This window comes from Carlito syrichta, unplaced genomic scaffold (assembly GCF_000164805.1).
Source record: "Carlito syrichta isolate Samal-C Ts95f unplaced genomic scaffold, Tarsius_syrichta-2.0.1 Scaffold109667, whole genome shotgun sequence".
In the NCBI taxonomy this organism is placed as follows: Eukaryota; Metazoa; Chordata; class Mammalia; order Primates; family Tarsiidae; genus Carlito; species Carlito syrichta.
Genome location: NW_007053763.1, coordinates 110439 through 117331, shown reverse-complemented (window position 1 = coordinate 117331; position 6893 = coordinate 110439). Strand labels below are relative to the sequence as shown.

The 6893-nt window shown below is 39.2% G+C and overlaps 1 pseudogene across 1 annotated transcript; it reads left to right on the top strand.

The window, feature by feature from the left end:
- Nucleotides 1-4179: 4179 nt before the first annotated feature.
- LOC103271277 lies at nucleotides 4180-4892 on the top strand (annotated as a pseudogene). Its single transcript, XR_002482543.1, has one exon. The product of XR_002482543.1 is annotated as a eukaryotic translation initiation factor 3 subunit K pseudogene (transcript).
- The last annotated feature ends 2001 nt before the right edge of the window (nucleotides 4893-6893 follow it).

Here is a 6893-nt window from a genome sequence, read left to right as displayed (position 1 = left end):
GCAAGAGGATCACTTGAACCCAGGACTTTGAGGCTGCAGTGAGCCATGATTGCACCACTGCACTCCAACCTGGCTAACCGAGTGAGACTGTCTCAAAAAAAAAGAAAAAATATATATGTATGGAAGAAATTTTAATGACATAAGAAAATATTTATGATATATTATCAAATGAATGAAAAATCAGAAAAACCAAGCCAAATATAAGGTATGCTTCTAATTGAATTTAAATATAGATTTACATATACATGCATAAAAATAATGAAGAGACTATATACCAAAATATTAACAGTGCTTACCCGTGTTTACTAGTATAACAGGTGACTTTTCTTTTCATCTCTGGACTTCTTTACATTTTCCTAAAATAAGCATGTCCTGCATATATTATTCGAAAGAATGTTTTACCCATACCCCCCACACACACATAAAACAATTTTCCACAAAGGTTTTAGAGTACAGGAATAGAATAACAATGTATTAGGAATGTCATGATGTATAGGCTAAGATAAATGAATCGGATAGCACAGAACCCACTGGTGGCAAACTGTCACTGTGCCCAACATGGAAATATCATAGAACTTCTTATTATGTAAAACTATTACATACAGCCTCCAGAGTTCTCTTAGTCTCTGCCTAAAACCCTCTACTCAGAAGGCACACAGAAGATACACAGTTAAGCACAAGTTGCGTAGGTGAAAAATGAAGATAATCATACCTAGGGGGTTCTTATATCTTAAAACGTGAATACAATAATACTTCTAGACTCCTGTCACAGTGCCTGGAACATATCAAGCACTCAATAAATATTAGCTATCTTGGTAGTTATGTTCTTCCTGATAAGCTAAAGAACAGAAGAATTCATAGCCTGGGTAAGTGGTTCAGCCTGTAATCCCGCACTTTGGGAGGCTGAGGTGAGTGGATTGCCTGAGCTCTTGGGTTCGAGACCCGCCGGGGCAACTTGGCGAGACCTCATCTCTACAATAAATAAAAAAAAATCAGCTGGGTGTGGTAGCGAGTGCCTATAATTCCGGCTACTCGGAAGGCTGAGGTGGAAGGACCGCCAGAGCCCAGCAGGTCGAGGCTGCGGTGGCCGGGAGCCGCCACTGCACTCCAGTCTGGGCAACGGAGTGAGACTCCAACTCAAAAACAAAAACAAAACAAAAACAAACAAACAAAAAAGAACAGAAGAATTCTACAGAAGATAGTTGTTGGTCTGAAAACATCCTATCAGCCACCTGGCACACACACTTAAGTTTAAAATAGGCTTGCAATTAATGTAGGTGGTGTCTAAAGGAATCCTTGACACATTGTAATTATATAGTCCATTTCATCCTCCATACTTATCAAGGTTTTAAGTATGAGTAATGAAAACAGGAAATGAAGTCCTGATAACATTCAATTTTTCTTTAATCATTTTGCTTATGTTTATAGACCAAAAATGACTGAAATATAAAAAAAAAGTTAGGACTTTATAAATACCACATTATTTGATGTATTCATTTTTATTTGTGATTAAAAACATCTTAGAATTTATATATGTCCTTTACTATAATACAAACAAAAAAACACATCTAAGATTCTTTTTTGAAAATATCATTATCCATTAGAGACTCACACACAGAGCTTTTTAAATGCATTTTAATCATCTACATTTGGTAAACTCAGAATAGTTAAATGTCCCTTTTTTAAAGAGAAATAATTTAGTAGGGGTCACATTTCTGGGTGAGGACACATTAACCCAATGATTTCGAAGAATGTGGGCTGACTCTGGCATCACAAGATCAAGAATAAAAACCTCAGTTACCTAGTCCATGAAAGATGCTGTACCTGTAACTTATAAGAAGTATAAGGAGGATTTTAAACATTTAAACTGAGGCCTGTTTGTCTCTCATTCTGAGAGCAGAAGTATTTGGGGAAAGAGTAATAAATCCAGATGACTTAATGACAAATATTTTTGAAAACTGGGGACTAAGGATGTCTTCTGCCCAGTGTCCCAATTTTGAGAATGCAGTTTGGGACCATACACTGGTTTCTGTCTCATTCTCTGACCATCTCCTGAATGTTTTCCCCAGGACCATTGCTAATTAATGCCCTCTGGGGTCCACCTTCCTTATGGCTAGTCAGGCTTTTTCAAAAAGTTTGTCCAGGATGATGGATGTCAAGCCTCATCTAGCTTGTTTTCCAGCAAGCAGGCCTTTTTTTTTTTTTTTTTTTGCCCCAAGAGGCAGGATAATGGGGAGAGGGGTGAGAATCCTGACGGGTGCTCAGTATACCATCACCATTGGGTACTCAGCTGGGTAAACTGATCCCACCAAAGATGACAGGTTCCTGCATTTTCTTGCACATGTTCAGGGCGATTTTTTTTAACTTCATCAAAATGTCCCATTTTAAACATGTATTTTTATGTTTCTATTACTTGCTTTAAAGATAATTTTAAAACAAAAAAACAAGAGAATTCAAGGTAAAATTCAAAGAGGGGAATCAGATGAGCACCTATGAAAAGCTGTTCCCTTACCCTCTCTCACTTAAAGCTAGTATACATTTGACTGAGTAGTGGTTCCATGTTTATATTCCAGTTAGCAGATTACTCTTGTGGATAAACAGGGGATGTCTATTTCTCTTCCACACGGGAAACTACATGACTAGATTTAGAAACCAGACAGCAGCTGCCAAAATGGGTCAGAATCGTTCAAAAGAGAATGGATTTTCATTTCAGAAGATTTGGAAGAGAAAAGACTTCTCAGGCAATTGAAAGAACATATCTGGGTGCATTAAGATTAAAAGAGGCTTCAGGAGGACTTTGTATTGGACTTTCTTAGGGGAAAAAATTCAATCTGAATGATGAGGGACAAATCCGTTCACTGGTCTAAGTTTCACGTTCTCCAGTTGTAAAATCTGGTGATTCAACTGGCCTGACAAAAGACATAACACATGTACATTGGAATGAATCTGCATTTTCCAAGCCTGATGAATTTTTAAAAACTGAATTAAGTCCCTAACTGGAAACCTGAAGATGAAAGGAAAGAACCCAGTCATGCTTCTTGAGGTAAAAGGGTGGTCTTGCTGGGAATTTGGTTACCTCTCAGGACAAACAACAAGGAATTAAAGACACTCAGGATCACAAGGCTGGCTCCTGCTCCCAGGTTGAGACTACAACATAGGCCTGGAAAAGGAGCATTCACTATAGAAACATCAATGTTAACATATGAACAATTTGCTTTTATTTCAATCTAAAAATAAATAAACAATAAATGCTAAAAATGCCCATTGTGATTTGAATTTCTCTGCATGTAATCTAATATGAAGTGGTTGCTAAAAATTCATTCGTGGTATATGACCAAATATTCTCTATGCAATGTATAGGTGTTCAACAAACACCACAGTTATTTATTATAAAATACTTGTTCATATTTGTACATCTCTGAAATATGGATAAGATTTAAAATGAATGGCATGTCATAGTTTAATTGGCAGCATCTTTTTTCTTAGCACCACTTAAAATAATGGCACAATTTAAGATGGTATCTTAGATTTGATGAAGTACTTTATCAAATGGTGAAGTAATTGATGAATTGTATTCAACATAGTTTAAAAACCAAAACTCTGCCTGGTCCTAAGGACCTCATAGATGTCTTGATATTTGTGAGTTAGCTTAAGAGTAAGCTGGAAAATGCTAAAGAAATGCTTCCAAGAATGCCTGGTCTTGTGAGCAAAGAGGAAAAGCATTGTCAGGTGGAAATTGTTGGATTCAGACAATGGGCCGTATGACATCACCGATGACTTAGATCTGGCATTAAACTCAGCTGGGTCTCTCCTGCCTCACTGCCTAATCCCCTGAACCTGGGTCTTGGTCAGTTTCAGGCCCTTCGTGCTGTGCTGGAGGTCACTGACACACTGCAACCCTGGAAAAGAGTCACTTACCTTAAGAATGTCCAGAATAATAGGTATGTTTTCTGGATATTCTATTTATCTAAGGTTTGGCTATAAAGGTCATCTTGTACTTTTAAAATATCTATAGCTGAAAAAAATCACATGGCAGCCAGAAGGCATGGCAGCTGCAAGAGCCTTTCCCTTTACCACCCCCAACCCTGGAGCAAAAACAACGATGTGTTTCTGTTTCCACCATCTCTTCCTCTTCCGGTCCTCGATGAAGGTATGCATTTCTAGCCCTAGTTGTGGAACATGACAATAATCGTGATGTTTGAGCAGATGAGAGTGAACGTGGGCAAGTTGCTCAAGGGTATCGACAGGAACAATCCTAAAAACCTGGCCACCTTGGAGTGCTACGTGGAGACATAGGCCAAGGAGAATGCCTATGATCTGGAAGTCAACCTGGCTGTTCTGAAGCAATACAGGTTCAACCAGTCTTCCTTCAGACTATGGTCGCTGCCCAGATCCTGCTGAAGGCCCTCAAAAACCTGCTCCACACTGACTTCACACCCTGTGCAAGTGCATGATTGACCAGGCACATCAAGAAGAGTAGCCGATCTGACAGATTTTGTACCTTGGGGACCTTCTGGGAACCTGCCACTTCCAGACCTTCTAGTAAGTCTTGGATGAAAACATGGACCTCTTGGGAGGGATAACTGGCTTTGAAGACGTTGTCAGAAAATGTTTCTACCAAGTCGTGGGTATCATCTACCAGCACATCGACCACTGGCTGCTGGCAGAGATGCGTGGGGATCTGATGGACAGCCAACTGAAGGTGTGGATGAGCAAGCAGAGATGGAGCACCAACACGTCGGGGCAGATCTTTATCTGCGGCCAAGAGGAGAGCATTAAGACTAAGAACATCGTGGAGAAGATTGACTTTGACAGTGTGTCCAGCATCATGGCCTCCTCCCAGGAACTAGAGACTTCTAATAAAGATTGTTGACTTGGCAAAAAATAAAAAATAAAATATCTATAGCCTCATGAAGTTCATACAAAGTAAATATATTTTTAAAAAAAATTAACTGAAGCTTTTTCTTGTCACCCTACTTACACCAGCCCAAAACAGCATCAGTTCTTCAGTAAGGGCATCAGGGATCTTAAGTTAAAGGAACAAAATAGCTAATTAGTACTATGGAAGATTATACCACAACCTACTGCTTTAAAAAGATGAATATACATACATGTCATATACAGATATCTACAGGAGGCTTGGAAAGGCATGTCCAAGTGGTTACTTCGGAATGAAAACTGAGTTTGTTTTTTCCTTATCTGTGTTTCCAAGGTTTTGCCACCATAAACATGCACTGCACTTGCAGTAATTTTTAAAAGCAATAAGGGTTTTTTTTTTTAAAGCAATTAAACAGTGGAAATATTTAGTACAACTGACATCTTTAAGGATGCTTCTCCAAGGATATATTTGCTTCATAATTCCTTCCTACAAAGTCACAGCCACCATCTAGTCCAGTCAGAAAGTTTGATTTACAGTTAGCCTTACGTGAGGCAGCAGAGGCCCACAAGCTGATGTAGAAGGATTAATTCTGCCCTATGTATTAGTAGAGACTGCAACCTCTGTGTGTGTTGACAATATATGCTCACATGTGTGATTTGCCTTCTCCAGAGATGGTAATTCACTGAAATGCAGAACTGTCTTGTTCTGGATTTGGTTCAAAATGCTGAAGCTAAAGAGTTTTTCAGTTGGGTGCTTCTATCCCTTAAAACAGGGATCCCCACTTCCGGGCCATGAATCAGTCCAGTCTGTGACCTGTTAGTACCAGGCCACACAGCAGGGAGTGAATGATGGGTGGGTAGAGCTCCATATTCTGTCAGATCAGTGGCGGCATTACATCCTCACAGGAGCCCGAACCCTATTGTGAACTACATATGCAGGGATCTCAGTTGCATGCTCCTTATGAGAATCTAATGCCTCATGATCCTCCCCCACCAGAAAAATTGTCTTCCACAAAACCAATCCCTGATGCCAAAAAGGTTGGGAACCACTGCCTCAAAGAATAAAACCCATTTAGTACAGGCTTTCCTTCTACCGTAACCACATTTATGCCAAATTAAAAATATTGATGATAAACACTACTTGAAAATGAGGAATGGAATAAATAAAGGGTCCTCTTTTGCTGGGCTATTAGCACAGGTTTAGGATGTTGTGACTCCTTTACCACACATTAGGTAGAAAACTGAATTTCTGCTTTTTTATATTATGCATAAATAAAAATTGATGTTTTTCAGGCTCTTTGTTTCCTCAAATCATGTTATTAACATTTATTGAAATATAGCTCTTCCCTTTTTTATCTTAGGTGCATAATCTCATCAACTTGGCAGGAAAAACAGATACCCCGAGGGTCTGAATTGGTATTTGAAGTGATAAGCCCCCTTTTAGTTCATACCTCATAATGTTATATTATTGTTTAGCAAGAGATAGCAGGCTATGTCTTGTAAATTTTAATATGTTCTTTCTGTCATTGAATCACCACTGCATTATCTACTGATATTCAACAGGATTCATATTAAACCGTGGATGATGTCTGGTTACTCTATTTTTGCCGACTAAAATCACAGAGAAACATTACGCTGTGACCAGTATTTCAGTGGCTGTAGGAACCCTGGGTAGCTAGTGCCTCTCATACAGTGCTCAGGAAACATGTTCTTCAGCAACTTCCTGAGGGAGAACAAGAGGAATTCAACAGGAGAACTGACTGGATATTCGTGAAGTTGGAACCACAGAACCCCTTTAAGCCTCAGTCTCCACCTTGTTGAAATACAGATGATCCTTCCTCACAAGATGGCTGCAACTATTAAATGGGAAGATGCAGTTAGAGGGAAACAAGTAGTAAAGCACTATGCTGGTATTATCATTATTGCACAGATATGAAGACTGAGCACAGGAGTCCATACCTTACCAAAGCCAGTGCATTAGATGGTGCTCTCATGCACAGGATAGCCTGAGGGTC